We start from the raw sequence: 18598 nt of genomic DNA on the forward strand, positions 1-18598 counted from the left end.
GAGGCTGGCGCTACTTTTGGAGATTGAGGGGTTTCAGGGTGAAGCGGAAGCATGAAGCCTGTTTCACATGATGCGATTTTCGTCGCACCGGAAGTGCGATTTCCGTCGTTTGCGATGAAAATCGCAGTCGCAGTGCCGACCCCCCGATTTTCGGCTGCGACCAACCGGTTGGTCGCACAGTCGCACCGTCGCACCGATCGCTGCGATTTTCCGTCGAAATTGCGCGGAGAGCTGTCAACGGAGCTATTTCGCCGGTTTGTTTTGGAAAAAAGCGCCTCGCACGACAAGTGCAATGCGCGGAGACGTGTATCGTCGAATTCGGTACGTACGCGAAGGGAGAACAAAAAACTTGCACCGCAGATTGCATTCTCCGATTGCTATGCGTTCGTTGACACGCTACACAGCAAATGAAGTGCATTTTCACGTTTGCTTCGTACGCCTTTGTGAGTTGTCAGTGCTAGGAAGTGTTCGATCCCCAGCAGACGACGAGGTCGTCATAGTTTTCTTTTGTTGAGTAGCATGCAAAAATCGCGCTTACGGAGCAGCTTGAATTATTTCAACCTCGGCAAGGGCAAATGACAAGACAGCAAAGTACCCGAAATCTCAACGTTGCGCTGAACGCGGTACCGTTCAGTTGCATTTTCTTGTCGGTATTCAAGCACGAATTTCCCGATGCATCTTGAAAGCTTATCTTGCCTCTTATTAAATTTGACAGAGCAAAAGTGTAGGCTATCGTAATGAATTTGCTACGATAGCACTAAATCCGTGGCTTGAATAAAATATTACATGCACGTTTAGTTGCACCTCTTCTCTGGAGAATTTTTTTTTTCTTGCACAGAAACCAATAAACGTTGACTATGTTGCGGACTTTGTATCCCTACTGCATCTGTATGAACACTTGCTCTGCAAGGTAATCAACTGTACAGCTAGTAGATTAAGTAAATTGGTTGCCATAGTGGCACAGTGACAACGTACCCTCCTGCACAATTATGTAGAACTCGTGCAACAATGCGAAAAGCAGGCAAACGGCCTGTTCTTGTGGGGAGAAAACAGTATAAAACGACACGCTGAAGAAAAGTAAATCAAAACTGTGCAGTGAAGTGAGCCAGTACAAGCAGTTCTTGCACGTTCACAGCTGATCAAGTGTGCAGAAACATTCATGCCTTACATGTTTCTAGTAAGTTTCTAATAAGTTTGTGATCACATATATTAGTGTGTAAACCCATATAACGATATCCGCTGCGATTACTATCTTTATAAGTAATGAAATACCATGCTACTTGCAAGAACATATATCACCTGAGGATTTTAGAACAAATTTCTGCATTTCAACTATACACAATATGTGGTTTATTCAATAAAAGAACACAAACTGGGCTTTTTTGCAATGACAAACTTATTCCAAACTTTACTTACATACAGGCAAGAAAAAAAATTATAGACAGAAATATTGTTCTTCAATTTGTTCACCTGCCACTGTGGCTATAGCATTCTGCTGCTAACACAAGGCGAGGGATTGATTTGCCAGCCATGGAAGTCGCATTTCGATGGGAGTCATAGGTGTGAAAAAAAGCTCTTGCGCTTAGATTTAGTTCATCACCTTTTATTGAACCCTTACACTTCAAAATGCTATTGCACGGGGGGCATGCTTAAGCAAAATCTAACACCAATAGAAAGCAAAGCGCGGAATTGTAAAACAACCATCTTTCGTGATAACTCAAGTGTGTAAATATTCATTGCATCAATATGTATTGTTCAACAGCACTGCACAAGTAAGCATGATCAGGTATAGCAAGTACTCTGTCAAGAAGCTGGTTCTACAGATGTATAAATGTCAAGGCATGAATGCTCATACTACGTCGCACACATAGCACAAAGAAAACCTTTTTCAAGAGTTGTCCCATCTGGCAGATATGAGTGGGCCATAAGCAGCAGAAACTTTATTGCAGGACATTGTGTAATACCGCTTATGAAAGAATGAACAGAGTGAAGAGGCTTTTAACCCTTTATTGACGAGTGTTGCCTACAGGCAACACACCAAAAAAGAATTTTTTTCTTGTCGAGTTTAAGTATCAAGTACGAAGTTTCTTGCTAAATGTCTTCGGCCAACACTGAATGACAGGCAGCAAGCGTCATTTGTTGGTTTAGAGCAGGAACACTGGACGAGAAAGAAGACGTTTGGCACGCAAGCAAGTTCAGAGGAGACAGGCCAATGCAACGTATGCAGCTGCAGTAGTGTCGCACATCTGATGTAAAGCAAATGAAATGGGCACCTATGGTTCACATATGATAAGAGCTGTCTATACAAATTGAAAATAAAGCTAGGTGGCTTCATTGGGGTGAAGCCCACGTCCAGTTTCCTGCCTGGGGTTTTCCCTCTATTGCTGAAAAATTTCTGCAAAATATTTTTTCTTTTTGTTGATTATGCTTACTCTTGACGTGTTTTGCATATTTAGATAGAACAATAAACATGTTTTCTCGGTATTTATATGTCTCGTCATCAAAGGGTTAACAGCAGTACCTCATGCTGCTCTAATAAGAGGAACGATGAGCAAAAACATTTCTGGTAGAGCACTTAAACTAACTTTCTGAAAGACAGAAAATTCCAGGTGAGAGTTGGAGGTACGTTTAGCCCACACACACCAACAACACGGGCATACTACAAGAAACACTACAGCCTATGGTATATTACAGTCTGTGGGAAAGCTATCTTATACTGAAATCAAGAATGATGCAACAAGCCCTCGACAACACTGCAGACTCTCTTGGCTAGTCTGGCCTCTCGCTTTATGATAAGTCAGCTCATATCGACGTCAGAAAAAAAAGAAAGACTAGAATCAAGAACTACCCCAGATTGCACATTGTGATCCACATAGCTGGACAAATATGCCCGCAAGTCAACATCCACAATCCTCAGCTAGTGTAAGCCCATGACGGCAGAGCCAGCATGCGGGTGAAACAATTATGCAATGCCTGGACGCAACTTCCACACCTGGTGAAAAGAATAATCTCGAAATAACGAGGGTGGGCGAGCGGATACTATAGAAAATTGCAGATGCTGTGCTTGTGTCCAAGGTATGGTACGGTATGAATTACCAGCAGCACACAAAAAAGACAACTCATCGAATACAGGCATCGGGTAGTAATAACAGGTCTTTCCAACTGTACCACGCTTGAAGACCTCTATGAGAAAGAGCTAACGAACAAGCACCTAGACAGAGTAGAGTTGCAGCCTGCAGCACAAATTCTTTGTCTCAAGAGCTCAGAACCTCATCCCAAGATACTATGCCAGCTAGCATATGAGATGCAAAGACGACTACCCCTCCCTTCAGAAACACAACCTCGGGAGTACCTGAACTTGAAACACAACAGGCCCATACCATGGAATATGGGGGCAAACAATTAGGCCAGGCGACTATATGCAACTGCCAAACACACAGAGGAGGTTGCTAGTCATGAAGATACAAGCAAACATAAGGTACATATAGTACACTGATCTGGCAATAGCAGTGTAACAGTAGTATGACACTACATAAAACTAAACCCCATATAAGTGAGTACCATTCCAGGTCATCCTACACCTAGAAAAGCTGAACGGAAAGCAATCAAAGCAGCACTTGTAATGCAGATTCACCCTGCACAACACCCTGCATGAATTCACCAGAAACTGTCTGGGCCTGCACATCACACAAGATTGTCAGGAAAATCACGAGATTAAAACGCGACTTGCCAGCACATAGCCAGAAATTAAATTACAGGATACATAGCCATGCAGATATTCCAGGACACAAGCGGGCTTATAAGCCTGACATAATAACTGAAAACTAGATGAGTTTGTGTTTATTCATTATTAACTAAAGTGCAACAGATAGACAACACACAAGAACGAAGCGCTCTGTGTGTTCACTTCGTTCCTGTCCATCGCATTTCTGTTGCAGTATAGTTAATGAATTCATAAGGCTGCACAGGAGAAGAATGATACCTCTGCCCAAGGGCCCGATCTCACATCCAAATCCACGCATGTGCACACACAGACACAAATGTTGCAAGAGTGCATAGCATGAAGCAGTATCAACAGGATGACACTAGATATGGATGAGGACTAACTTTCAACTGAGGTTCATTTGTAAAAATGTGGCGAGTTGTAAAAGGACGATGAGCAAAACGAGAACAAGGTGAAAGCAGGAGCCAACGTTTCGACAAGTGGACTTGTCTTCTTCAAGGTCCACGTGTGGAAACGTTGGCTCCTACTTTCACCTTTTTCTCATGTTGCTCATCGTCTTGAATTTCCATCTCCTGCCTTCCCCGAGTTTTCCCCAGAAAAAGAAAGACATCTTTGAAGGATAGATAAAAATTGGTGCTTGATGCAGCCAAACATAAATAAAAATGCTACAGAAAGAAAATAGAGAAAAATTTCAAGTGCAGGAAAAAATAATTACAATTGCCAATGCTGCAAGCCAGCACCTTTCAAGAAACACTGTTGTTATTCCAATAGACATACTGACAGCTTGCTTATGCAATGCAAGCACATTCTTCCAGTTCCATGCCATTGGGAAAAAAATGAGTTTCCTGGAAGGTAGCCACTTGCACACTTGGTGATCACTGTTTTTTTTTCCCTGGACTTGTATATCTATGTGTATTTTCCCCCTTTCCGGCTTTTATGTTTGGTTTCATCAAGCACTAGCCTTTATCAGGTTTTATTGCTGTACTACTTTGTGGTAACCTTTAGAGATCACTGCATTTTCACAATAAACCTTTTAATTAGAAGTTAGCATACCCTGTTCTTACTGCTTCACACTGTACATTCTTGCTACATTGGCCAAATAAAAGATTTTATAAGGTATCATGACGGCCATTAAAGTGACTTGCTGCAGTCTAAAAAAAAAAAAACGAATAGCCTGGCTGCAAATGGCACCAAAGAACGCATAGGACAAACAAGAATACCGTGATGATCTAACAATCAAAAGTTTAATGTACACACCGAGTAAATGCTCGCTGACAAACAATAGACTGAACATACACAAAACGGAGAAGCAAAAATTCATGTGCATTTCCTGACGGGAAATGCATCCATTTCTAACGGAGGCCGTGATGACAAGATTAACCCAGCATTTTTAGATCTACAGCTTCCGTAATTTCTCTAGGCAGCCGATCTGCACAGAGTGCTAGCTTCTTCCTCTACAATGCACGCTCAGATGTGGAGAGTGCATTGTAGAGGAAGAAGCTAGCATTCTGTGGAGATCGGCCGCCTAGAGAAATTATGGATGCTGTAGATGCAAATACACTGGGAGAATCTTGTGTCAGCATGGCCGCTGTTACACTTTCAGAGATGGATGCGTTTCCTGTTGGGATCTGTATGGACACGCATCAGATCTTGCTTCTGCTTTTTGTGTAAATTCGATTTATTGCTTGTCGACCAGCATTTACTCGGCATGGTCAATAAACTTTCATTTGTTAGTACACCTCATGAGATTATCTTGGTATCTAGCAGAAAGGTGTTCATTCTTTTTAGAGTGAAGCTGTATATGCCTAGGCGAAACACTCATGGTCCGATCACAAGAACCCTAGCGTAGGGGTATGAGCCATTGTTTCGGGGGTTGTGAGCCATTATTCGTCTTACATGAGGGACGGAGACATTTCTTGTTGGGTAGACATAGACATTGTTGGGCTTATGCATTTAACACATAAACATTTATCTACGCATTATTGCAAGGAAGGGACACAGAGCGGGACGGGGTTAAGACAAGATCATGATGTCATAATTATCTTGCAGCAAAGGTGTGGCGGGCCATTGGCTACACCGATAGTGACGTCGTTTCTCTCTAGCAGCAGAGCGCGCGTGCAGAAGTCTCTCTCAGACTTCCCTATAGGTTCAAAAATGTGTCCCTGTATTTAATTAAATGAAATGTGTAGCCCCGGTGTGTCACTTGGTAACTACAGTGCATAACTGAGTCATAAACATTATGATTAACGCATTACAAAACACAAATGCGTAACATAATTCAGAAAGACTTCGATGGACCACCTGGATTAACACAATGAACCGCTGCTCATTGCACTTTCGAAGATGGTGATCTTGCAAAGTGCTATGTGCGGCATTCCAAATAAACAATGTGATAAACCCAAGCCAAACATGAGCATAACCTCATTAAGAAACACAGACATAACCAATAATATAGAAGGACTTGAATAAGCCATTGGAATTAACCCAGTGATAAAAACCGGGGCTGCACATTTCAGCTTCGCTGGTTTACCGTCTGTACAGGTTGCATGGGCAGTAACTTTTTCTGGTATTGTTTGTTAAGTATTGTATAATGTTGTGCCAGTAAAACACGTTGGGCTAGTTGGTGCAATGTAGTGGTACTGCTTTTTTTGCTGTTTTTTTTTTCTTAATGTTGTGCCCTTCTTCCTTTTGTAACAAATTTTTTTTATTCCCCCTTGCATAATACTCCAACCTTGCAGCCTGCGAGGTATATAAATAAATAAGTACATAAGCACCTCATTCATTCATCTGCATACACCTCGCACCATTCCTTGCTCAACAAACGTCACAGTGTTGATGTCTCGCAGCGTGCATCTACATTAACTGCCGTTTGCGTTTCGGTATGGTTTGTGAACAGTGTAATGTATAAAGATTACATGACATTAAGGTTGTGACCTATGCGGTGCATAAGCAAACCTTGCAAAAGATGACACGTTGGATTGTTGGAAATAAGACAAATTGTATATATCGCAGTTACTTTAACAGCATTTAATTGACCACTTGACAGAAACTTCACTTCGCATAGATTCCAACACGTACACTGAATCTGCAGTTTTCCTTTTTTGCTTATTAAAGCAGTCGTTACTGCATAGCCACATGGTAGATTTGAAAACAAAGTGAAATAAATTTGTTTCTTGCAATATAACAATATGTGTAGATCACTGCGATTGTAACCCCAGAACTTAATACAAACATGCACACTATAGGACGCATACAAATGTTCAGGACAAATTTCAGAATGTTTGCGTCCTGATGCTTATGAAAGTGAACGGTTTCATTCCATAGCTGTCAATGAGAGGGAGAGAGAAAACTTAATTGTGTTCGTGGAACAAAAACGCATTGATAAGCTTAGAAATATAGTCATTGCTTAACACTTTCGAAATGAATAATTATAGCTTGCTATCGACACTGAAGCAGCCATTCGGCAGCAAGAAAAGGAATCAGTTTTTCCAGCTCTGAACATTGAATTGCAGGAAATGCAAGCAGGCATACAATTCTGCTAATATGATGTTTAGGAATACCAAATTGGAATAAACATTGAGGCTTGCATTTGTACTTTCTCTGGCTGAGCAATCTAGTTTGAAATGACTCCCATAAGCATGTCGTAACAATGTTGATCTAATATAGGTTAAATGCATGACTAGCTTAAGAAATCTGGATGATTGCTATAAATTACAGTGAAGAAACTATAATATCTAATAACATTAATAATATAATAATAATATTTATTTCCACAAAACAGGCTAACCGTGAGAGGCGTGCGAGGCTGAGCAGAAAGCTGAAAGATTCTACGGCAAGTGCGCCTGCCGTGGGCCTACGATCCTGCATTATGAATAGCGCGTATTGATATGGTCTTCTTGTTAGAAGTTCCGAGTATACTACCAGCGCGAGACACGGGACAACAAAGTGGACGAGAAGCGTATCATTTAGAATGCTATGTTACAACGTACAGGTTTCTACAAAAGTGACGGTAACTGCTCGAAACATTTGATGCGTCGGCTTTTGCGCCTTTAGAAATATTGAGAGGGGGCTCCCATATATATATTCGCAGCGCAAGCACGGCGATGGACGAACCAGGCTAGCGCTAAGGTTGAATTTCACAACACAATTTTCATTCCACGTCGTAATCACACAGATCGTTTGAGGCTTCGTTCAGGGGCACACGCGGGCGTTCGGGTTGGTGCTTCTTGTTGCGTTTGGCGTAAGAATATGGCTAGGAGCAGGCACCACATATGCGCAATGGCAGGCAATATACACGCATCATTTCTCTAGACGCTGACGCCGAGCACGGGTAGCGCTAGGATCTTGTTGGGCTGACACGACAACTTCGTGGCAGCCGAATTCCGAATACTGCATATACGGTGAGGGTAGCTATATGAACTTGTCGATAGGTCATCTTGCAGATTGTTGTAGCACAGGCAGAACGAAACGGTCATAGAAGGTAGATAAGGCAACACACATCGCTGAACCACCTGCGAACAGCTGTTTACGTGCGCGATGTCGCACTGAACTACAGAAACCGCTGTCGCGCACCCCAAGACAAATCTTAACTAACGTTTTTAAATTAATAAACGTACATATTATTTGCTTCTAATTAATAAAAGTCAAGAATATTATACTGTAAACGTTTTATTCATTACAATAAAAGAATTATGCAGCGTGTGCCACGAAACCTGGCAGTAAGCAACCCTGGGCGTCGCACCAGTCGCATTGTTGAAATCGCAATCATGTGAAATGAGCCCTCCAAAAATCGCATTGCGACGCGTGCGACAGCACCGATTTTCGTCGTTGCAGTCGCAGCATGTGAAACAGCCTTGAGGCGGAGAGCGCAGGAGGAAAGTATCGCGAAAGCGTGAGACGAAAAGCATAGTGCTACGTACGCTAGCGTGCTTTGCCTCGACGATGGCTACGAGATGGCGCCAGAGTAGCGCGGGTCGTCTGTATGGAAACAAGGCGCTGGGAATGCGGAGGTCTGTCTGCAGCGGCGTCTTTGAATCGCGCTCACATGCCACACATGCGCTGTCTCTCTCGTGATCTCCTGATTAGCGAGGCAGTCGCGCCACCCTTCGCTTCCTTTGCAACGTGTCGCACGAGACAGATTGTCCTCGCCAGCCAATATATCGCGAAATGAAAACACGTATAGAGCTGCGCTCAAATTTCGCATTAAGGAGCATCGAAGTCGTTCATTTACTATTAAATTCGTAATTATTTCCCGGTGCATGCACGACGTCCTTTTAGGCATCGACGTGTTGAAGCAGTGTGGTGCTAGAGTTGACTGTCGAACTGGGGAGTTGTCAGCACGCGGAAACATTCCGTGCAGACTCCTGGAAGACAGCAGCCTCCGGCACGAAAGTAATTTCTGTCTCTTTGGAGATACTAGCGTGCTAGCCTTGTCAGTTGCCCTCTATCTCTTCTCCACATCTTTCACCCCCCCCCCCATCCCGTCCCCATATGTAGGGTAGCAAACCGGTTAAGCTAAACTGGTTAACCTCCCTGCCTTCCTTCTCCACTTTTTCCTTCCTTCCTTCCTTCGTTCCAGGTGCATGCGCCAGCACTACATCCTATATGTTTGATACGACTGTGGTGCCCGTTCATTTGGCCTGTGCAAAAAAAGAACACCGTGATCCCGCACGGCCGAGTGCCAGTGGAGCATGGGCGTGCTTTGTTTGTGGACTGTGAATTACTCCATGGAGCCCGCTATACTCCCTGACGGCTTGAAACTCGCCATCTTCCTAGAAGACGCGCATTTGACAGTGGCTTCACTGACAGATGCAGATGCACCAGGCGAGGCGGTAAACCTTGAATCTACGGACTCCCGTGTTCTTCGCACGGTAGACAAGTCACCCAGTGCCAGTGAGCACCGTGCCCTGGTCGATGTTCCATCAGGACACCTGTCTGTGTTCTACTTTTCACAGCATGCCAAAGTGCCTAGGATCCCTGCGTCTCGCACACATCCCAGGATCAACACAGGTATACTGCGTATCCGATAAAGCCTTACCTATTGTCCCCGGTAGAGCGCTAGATTACCGACGAACATGTTCGCGAAATGCTTCAAAAGGGCGTAATTCAGGAGTCGTGCAGTCCTTGGACAGCTACAGTGATAATCGTTGAAAAGAGAGACGGAAAATGGAGATTTTGCGTGGATTATCGATGCCTGAATGCGGTCACTAATAAGGACGTCTATCCCTTTCCACGGATTGACGACGCCATTGACTGCTTCTATTCAGCCTCGCACTTTTATTCACTTGACTTGCGCTCAGGCTACTGGCAGATCCCGATGTAGCCGGCACAAAGAAAACGGTATTGCTGACTTTAGATAGACTGTATGAATCGAATGTAATGCCGTATGGGCTTTTTCAGAGCGGGCATATGTCTACTCATCACTTGTATGTGCAGTGCGTAGACAGTAAGAGAAATAATAGAATTTTGTATTTGACCGTACGATAGGCCTCACGTAGAGCGTTGAGCTCAACATTTAATACAATAATTCATACAATTAATACATTCTGTTTGTCCTTTTACCTTTCCCCCCCACTGCATGGTACCAAACCAGTTACCCCCCTCCCTCATTTTTCTTCCTTATCTCTCTCCCCCTTTGTATGGTCTGAACTGCGTTTTTGATATCTACATTTACGCAAAATTCTCCGATCTGTCAGCCATCATACCACCCTCTTGCATTTGGTCCAATCATCGTCGTCGTCATTGTAATCATTGTAGCGTTAGCAGGAAGCGTCAGATGCGAGACGAAATTGCTTTTTGTACGGAAATCAAACTCGTGACAACCACCCGACTGGGCCACTCACCGTGTGGACTGAGGAGTGACCTTCATGTCTCCACCTGCAGGGGAAAAGCGAGAAGCTTGAAGTTGATAGCGTGATAGCGAATAAGTAATCGGCAGCTATGAACGTTCGATATGCTTTCGGAAGAATAAGCCTGTAGATCACCGTAACGCTTATTTCAATAAGTACACATCTGAACTTGTAGCTGTAATATCTGCACGTAATACACCTGTACGCGTTGTACTACTCCACGCACACTTACGGAATCACTTTCGCGCATTACGAGAAAACACTGTATGGAAACCTTATTAAAGGGATTCACCACCACTTTTTATGGTTGCTGTTTTTTTAGTGCAACAGAAAGCTTACTGGTCTGAGGGTCCATTCGTAAAGTTGGTAACGCGGAAAACATTCTTTATTAAAATTTTACGATTTGCATTGAGTTGGCAGTCCGGCTAAAGAAACACGCATGGAACAGTAATAGGTGAGCTCGATAGCTATTATACGCCAGCATTTGTGGGAAGCAGGCGTCAAATGCGGGTTTAGCTGTAAGAAAGTATTATTTTTTTTTATCAAGCCGACATTCCGGCGGCTCATGCTTTATGAAGCGTGGAATTATTTTTGCAGTAATATATGGTGTCCGAATGAACGCCCCAGCGATGACTCTCCCCAAGTATGACAAACTGATCTCGAAGGTCACGCTCTTGCTGGCTGCATGCGCCAGGAATTCGTTTTTGTTTTTGTTTTTAGTCATTCGAAGCTAAGTGATAGGATATACAAGTACTGCTATTATATAGGTGCTGCCACAGATTCATGGAACAATTCCTTGATGGCATTTTGCATTTAACAGACATCACAGAACTCGGGGTACTAACTCGCAAACTCGTGCGCCTACAAACAGCCCTCGTGTGCGCCGCGATGTATTAAACAGCGAGCCCTGCCTGTTACCACGAAGCAGTATCACTCGTTAGCGTTCCCGTTATGTTAGTCTATTATACGCATATAATAGAGCAAAAAAGTCTAATAATATAAGAACTGCAATTTTAAACAATAAGTATGTTGTACTTAATAACGACTTACGTACAGTCTCAAATGCTACATTCGAACTTCCAAGACTTCGCCACCAGGTGGCGCCACTTACTGGCTTCAGAAAATTTTTTTTGCCTTCTTAAGATTATAATGCCTACTTAAATCGCGAACAGCTTGCTGGATTCTATCACTATATATCATGGTCATTTCAAATTCCATCAGCGTCTCACAATACATTCTCGCCAGTTGTTTGGCCCTTTAACGCTTGGGAGCTCTCGGTAATCAACTTTTCTTCCTCAATTCGTAAACTGCTCAGTCGAAGCCAGGGACCTGAAGAAAAACAAGAGGCAGACAGCCCAGCTGCGACTGCGACTTGCGGTTTGAGTTCCGGCGTCATGGGGATACCGGCACCGATTATGCGACATTCAGGGTCGTTATAGGCACGGAGGTTGTGGCCTTCCAGAAGTCATCAAATGCACTGTTGTAGGTCTGTTAGGAATCATGCACGAGCTAGAGGTCAGCTCTGTTTTTCTTATTGAAACACATGTAGTCCGCAGACATGTTTTTATAAAAAAAACCACAGGGCCGATTTGAATGAAATCGCTTGCATTGGAGAGACAAAGTTAAATTCTAATGACTGTTGGAAGCGTAATTTTGATTGAGGGTATGAAATGCATTATAAAAAAAATTCTAATTTGGCAAGCTTAAAAAGAAAATATGGAGGAACGAAGTTTAGAAGTACGTAACTCTGCACCAAAAATAGATATCGTAGTTGTGCAGTCAGAGCATCTAACGCAGACAAACTATTCATATGAATTTACAATTTGCGTGAAATTGTTCCAATGTTTACAAGGGTTTTCCAGAGGTCTTACTCACAAGTTAGTTGTATACTTCAAAGTGATGAAAAATTAAAAAAAATTGTCCATATTAGGTGTATATTAAGGTGTACTTTAAAGAACTATGATATCTCCTTTTTTTTGGGGGGGGGGGGTAGGGTGGTGAATTATGTATTTGCAAACTTCAGGCTTCAATCATTTTGAAAGTTACCAATGTCGGGAATTTTTATTTTTTGTAGGACATTCCATAGCTTCAATGAAAATTTTATTTCCAACAGCCGCCAGAACTTAACGTTAGGTGAAATTTACAAAAGTCAGATATCATTTTTATTGTTAAATTACAAAATTGTAAATTTATTAGGATTTCGTGTCAATTTTGTAATTTTTAATAAACGTTTCTAAACACACTGAGGGCCAAATTAAACATCCGCTTTCGAGAATCACTACATTTTAACTTTTTTCTTTTGAATACAACAAACCTTATCAATTTTGGTGCTGTGGTTGCCGAGAAAAGCTTTTCGCCATTCCCTCGTATTTAGATAGGAGTCCCCCGGCACTTCCTCTGAATGATTAGACGTCTGGACAACTCAGGAGTTTGTAAGTTATAAATAACTACTTTCAATTATCTGGGTCACCACGGCAATGGCAGTAATGAAACGCGCGAACAGCATGCTCGCGGATGCACGTACAGTGTTGAAGCTCGCTGAACAAGTGTGACACAACAGCACGACGCATTGTTTTAAAGGGATGCAACCATAGTGAGACTCGCCGTATAATAAATTGAGATAGGTTCATATAACAGACTGCCTCGACGGGGCCCATTCTTACTGAATGACTGAAAATTATTGAGCGGAAATAATATCTGCTGCCATGTGTGCACAATGGAAAGCGTGACTCTACGCAATAACCTCAACTACGTCGCAGCAGAATTACTCGCAACAGTCCTCACTTACATCGTTACTTTTCGCGCGCCCGATTTAACTAAGTGTTTTCGTCGCTAATGTATTCGAAATAACGAAAATTTGACAACATTGAAAATTGGATTCTCGAATCGAATACGAATCATATAGCAGGTACTGTTTGACTCACAATCGAAATTCGAATATTCGCAGGCGGTTATTAAGGATACGCGTAGGCGATACGTCGTCGCGACGTAGTACGCAAGGAAACTGATGCTGTGCATTAGACGGCGTGATGAGGAACGTTGCCTGCGGTTTTCCAGGAGCCAGTAGCAGACAGAAGGGGATAAAACAAAAGGTGATGTATGCTCCACCAGAACGCCTGGATGACACATCATTCAGTTAAGCGTCTAACTGTCCAGTTAGATTCTAACAAAAAGCTGTTATAAAACTGGTACTGATAGTTATCGCAAAATATATGGCAATGTCGCCAGAATTCCAAAACTATCAATTGCGCCATTAACAGCAAACGTTAGCGAACTAGCATATTACTGCCGATTGTATTATTGATGCTATTGAGACTTTAAAAAATACTATGAATACTATGGATGGAAAATTTGTCGATAATTTTTCATCGCTATACCCGACAGCTTTTCAGACAGACGCGAAAGCTCGTCAAACATGACGCATACCTAGTAATCTGGGACATCGACAATAGTTCGCCTCTTCGCCTCTGTGTGCCACTCTAACATGCTTAATTGCCTCTCTAATAGTTGTCGCAACTGTTCAATGCCTCCTGCATGAAAATAACTTTGTTGTCAAAAATATATGCGCAGAAACCGCTTTCAGTCTGTTCGGTTCCTGTGCGTAGTTTTCGCTGCAGTGCGCAAGTGCTTTACGCTTTGTGCTTTACGGTTCCGTGCGAATAGCGTTGAAAATTGTCTCGAAACACGGGAGTACCAGCGATGGCTCTCGAAAGCACTCTGACGAATTCGTAAGTACCAGACCAACTTTTTCGGGGAGATCAGATTCGATGATTTCGTACAGTGCTCTACATTTTCACTAAGTGAACGAGGAGAAGGGGAACCCAGGGGCCCGATTTTTCTGAGAAACAACAATATGAAGCCAACAGGTAGTGAAACCTCGGTACGCATAGAGAAATTCTTTCGTTGGTTTAATTCACGCTTAGCAATGATGTGTCAAAGAGAAATGAAAACATTATTTTACAGAAAAAGTGTTAGTGCGACCAGGAGCACTTGGAAACGCTATAAGCGCACTTGCATGGTTTCCTAGGAGAACCAGATCATTCCCCGAGTTTATATTTTCGAATATTCAGGGTGAAGGGCACATTAGGAGTGATATAGGCTAATTAGGGGCTAAATAATGATTACTAAGGCCTCTTTTTTTTGCCTGTGTAGAGATTTTCTATAAAACGCTTAAGGAGTTTCCCTACTGCTCTGTAGAAACAAAAGCTGGCAGCAATTTTAGATCTTAGGAAATGGGATGCGCGTTATGTGCAATGTTTGCCGCAAGTTTGACATGTGTAAGTTCAAATTCAGTGTTGAAAATAATTACTGAATACTCGTACCTTCATGTGTTATACGAGACGCGTGGCTGTTTTTTCTATTTCTTCGGTGAAGAAAATGAGGCACGTTGTTTATATTTTGTTGAATTAGGAAGCTTGTCGCAGATGAGCTATGATAAATGTTTGAACTGCCTAGTCTAATTGCAGCATTTGCTTATACAAGCGTCCCACAACTTTAAACGTTCAGCGAACCAGGTAGGAAGTATTCCTAATATCCTAAAAAATTCGAAATACCAGAAGGTTGGCATTTTAAGGAAATAGGAGTTGCCTTATGGTAATGTACAGTATGGGCAAAGCTTCATAAGCATCAGTAACCCTACAGGCTTCGCATTCACTCGAGCTAGCACGGAGTTTACATTAGGTGGAAATGAGGCAATGTTAGGGACGTTATCTGGAGAAAGATGAAGCTTTCTTGTTTAGTTATGAGTATTGCAAATAATTACTGAATATTTGTTTTTCTTTATTCTCATATGCAGTACGAGTGGCACCATAGGGTTTTCCTACTATCCTCGATGAAATAAATGAGGTACCATGCCTATATTTGGCGAAAATAAGGCGAAGGTAATATGTGATGCGTAGGCCGATTTAAAGTGTGTGGATTCAAAGCTCAAGATGTGTTAGTTAATTGAAGCTTTTTGAGTAAGGTACTCAGGGAAGCGCTACAGAACGTTAATAGTTCTGTTTTACAAACACTATAGAAATTAGCTAGGTGTAATGCAAGAACTAACACCCACCCAGATCAAATTTGGCGAAAATGGAGGAAACATTGCGGCTTGTGCATGCGAACCTAAACATGTGTTAGTTACGTAAGACATTTTATAATAAAAATAATTATTTGTTATATGAGTCTGCGTTCTAAAGCATTAAGTTTCATTGCAAGCAGCTGGAGTTCGTGATGTTACTTCTCTAAAGAAACAGCTAACCTCGCCGGAAACTGGGCTATGATTCTTCACGGCCGCGCAGGCCTCCTGTGTTTTTTCTTCTTTCTTGTCAAGAGTTCACCCAGTCAATTGTCAGATTCGGTATTCACTATTACTTTTCTTTAATGCGTTCGCATCAGGAGCATTAAAGTGGAAGAAACGTGTATGTGTGAATGTGCGGGTATATGCACATATATAGCGCAGCTGACCGCGGTCTGCTCGGGACCACCATCAGCTGCGCTTCGCTGCTCGGAGAGAGAGAGAGAGAGAGAGAGAGAGAGAGAGAGAGAGAGAAAAAAAGAAGGAAAGGCAGGGAGGTTAACCAGACAGTCCAGTTTGCTACCCTACACGTGGGGAGTGAAAGAGAGAGAGAGAGAGAGACATGAGGCAGGACGTTTGTCGAATGAGCTCCTGAACAAAACTTTGCATATGCGGTGAACGTGGTTTGAATAACGGATCCAGGACGTAGTGATGACGAATTCCTCCCGTATCTACCACTGAATCACCACTGAAAATTTTTTGAAGTCTCTTCAACGTCGCCACATTATAAAAATATGATAAAAAATTATCGCCGTCTGGATATCTAAAGTTTTCCGGCATTAGCCGCCCATTTCGGCAGATCTACGCTCGCCATCTCTGTTCAGCGCTGCAAGGCATTCGGACTAATTGAAACGACTTTTCTTCTACTCGCGTCCGAAACAATCAAGCGAAGACGGAACAAATTGCGGTAGTGGCACATTATTACATAGGCGGCTCACGCTAAGCAGTCGGAGCCGACAGAATGATGAATGCCTCCCGCGCTGTTTATATTAGTCGGCCACGGCGTTAGCTCCCCCTTCACGATAGGTAAAGGAGAAAAAAAAAAAAACACGCTTTGCATGGCTTCACTAACAAAACAGTAAGTGCCTCTGTGCTCTCGCATATGTGTTTGGTCAACTGCGCGCTCGCGTGCACGGGCGCGTGCACACGTGTGTGTGGGTGTGCGTACGTGCACCAGTGTAAACAGCTCGACGAAGCGGAAGCGGCTATGTTTGCCGGGACAGCTGGACCGCGCCAATACACACACGCATGTGCACGCACACACACGCGCAGACACAGGCGTGGAGCAGCCAATCTATAAGAACGCCGGACTAAAACGCCAGCGTCCCCCCTCCCGCACGCGAATTCGGGCCACGCCAGGGAACCGGTAGTGAATCTGATATGAATGTGTCACGCAGCAAAGTCTCCGCTCCTGTGCAGTAGCTGTATCCGTGGGCCCAAGTCGATAGACACACTCGCCTGAATGTCGCTGCCGATGTCGATGCCGATGCCAGCATGGGGGGGTGGGGGGGGGGGGGGGCGGCCATGCGCCAGTGCTCGCGCTGCTGCCATTACGAATCGCGGCGAGAACAAAAGAGAAACAGGAGACTGTACCGTGGACTGAACCGCGGACATGCAGAACGCAACCGCGCTGCCTCGTGCTGTGGGCGGCTTTATTGACGTTTCTATACGAATCATTGATGATCCTCACTTTCTGTTTTCTTGTTTTTTTGTTTCTCAGTGTCTTGTGGGTTGCTATTTTTTTTCTTTCTCTCGTGTTTATTCCCTGTTCTGAAGTTTTGTAGGACTCGTGCAACCACAAACAGGGGCCCCGTTCAGACATGTGGTCCGTGTCGCCTACCGTGTTGTTTCGCCTTCTCACTTTGTTAGTGCTGGGTTTGCGAGGGTTCATTATTTTTGTACATACGTGACAGGACGACGTGTACGCAAGCGGCCGCGTGTTGTACACAAAACTAGGGATTTGCATTTGCGTAAGGGTTGTGTAGCGTGGCTCATTTATTTTTATTTATTTAAATTTCGATTCTTCTAACGTTTAGCAGACGGCTGCACATACACGTACGGCATGACGTTGCAGTTCACTAAGTCCTGTACGTCACTTCTGTCACGTCGATGAAATGGCAGCATGGCATTTTGACCCCAGCTCACGTCATGCGCTAATTACTTGAGGCACCACACAGACAAGACGTTGGTTCGAGAATTCATGTCAGAGAAATAAATAAATAAATAAATAAATAAATAAATAAATAAATAAATAAATAAATAAATAAATAAATAAAAATTGGCGCTGTATCAAATGAATAAATAATAAATATTAGCACTACAGACGCAACGTGTGGCACGAGCGCCACACGACGGCGCCTGCGTCCCGCGCAACCCGGCCGGAGCCGCCATGGCAGCGTTTCACAGTTTGTGCCTATGGCACGTGCTGTTCTTACTTTCCTATGCGACGAAAATGCAGGTGCTGGGCTGTGGAGGTCACGTGCTGAGCTGCGACAGAGAAAACATTACAATCGTCCACAGTCTGGAGAGAGCGCTTGAAGCTGGCATCTCAACAGCGTGTTGGCCACGTATAGCTAGAATTTGAGCTGTGACAGAAGACGCGCTGCAGGTAGTTGGGGAGAGAGTTCGCGGCGTTCATTTCCATGCGCATTAAGCGCGTTCGTGTAATTACTTCACACCTGGTTAGTAATATATTGGTTAGCGAAAAACATTGCACCGTTGCGAGAGGGCCTGGACGAAGGAAGGTAGGAACAGGCACGCCTCGTTGTTCGCTTGTGGATGAACAAGGACGACCTGGAGACGTTCGCCCCGGCATAAACGTGGCAACCAGTGTCAACACTTAGAGCTATGCACTCTGGCGTTGCCCCGGCCGAAAAGTGACAAGTAGCCAAGAAATATCAAAAAAGTAGCCAGAAAAGCAGCCACTTGACTGCAGGCGCTTATGAAGAACAGTCAAATGTCGCTGTC

At 43.5% G+C, this 18598-nt stretch overlaps 1 protein-coding gene across 4 annotated transcripts in view; it reads right to left on the reverse strand.

The window, feature by feature from the left end:
* The window catches only part of LOC139059109 (uncharacterized), a 961629-nt gene that overhangs the window by 827500 nt on the left and 115531 nt on the right, over positions 1–18598 (reverse strand). The window contains exon 2 of one of the 4 annotated variants that reach the window (XR_011513916.1): positions 10567–10600. The exons of the other annotated variants lie outside the window; for them this stretch is intronic. The gene's annotated coding sequence lies outside the window, so the exon portion shown is untranslated. The remainder of the gene's footprint in view (positions 1–10566; positions 10601–18598) is intronic. 4 annotated transcript variants of the gene reach the window in all.

This window comes from Dermacentor albipictus, chromosome 4 (genome assembly GCF_038994185.2).
Source record: "Dermacentor albipictus isolate Rhodes 1998 colony chromosome 4, USDA_Dalb.pri_finalv2, whole genome shotgun sequence".
Classification (NCBI taxonomy): Eukaryota; Metazoa; Arthropoda; class Arachnida; order Ixodida; family Ixodidae; genus Dermacentor; species Dermacentor albipictus.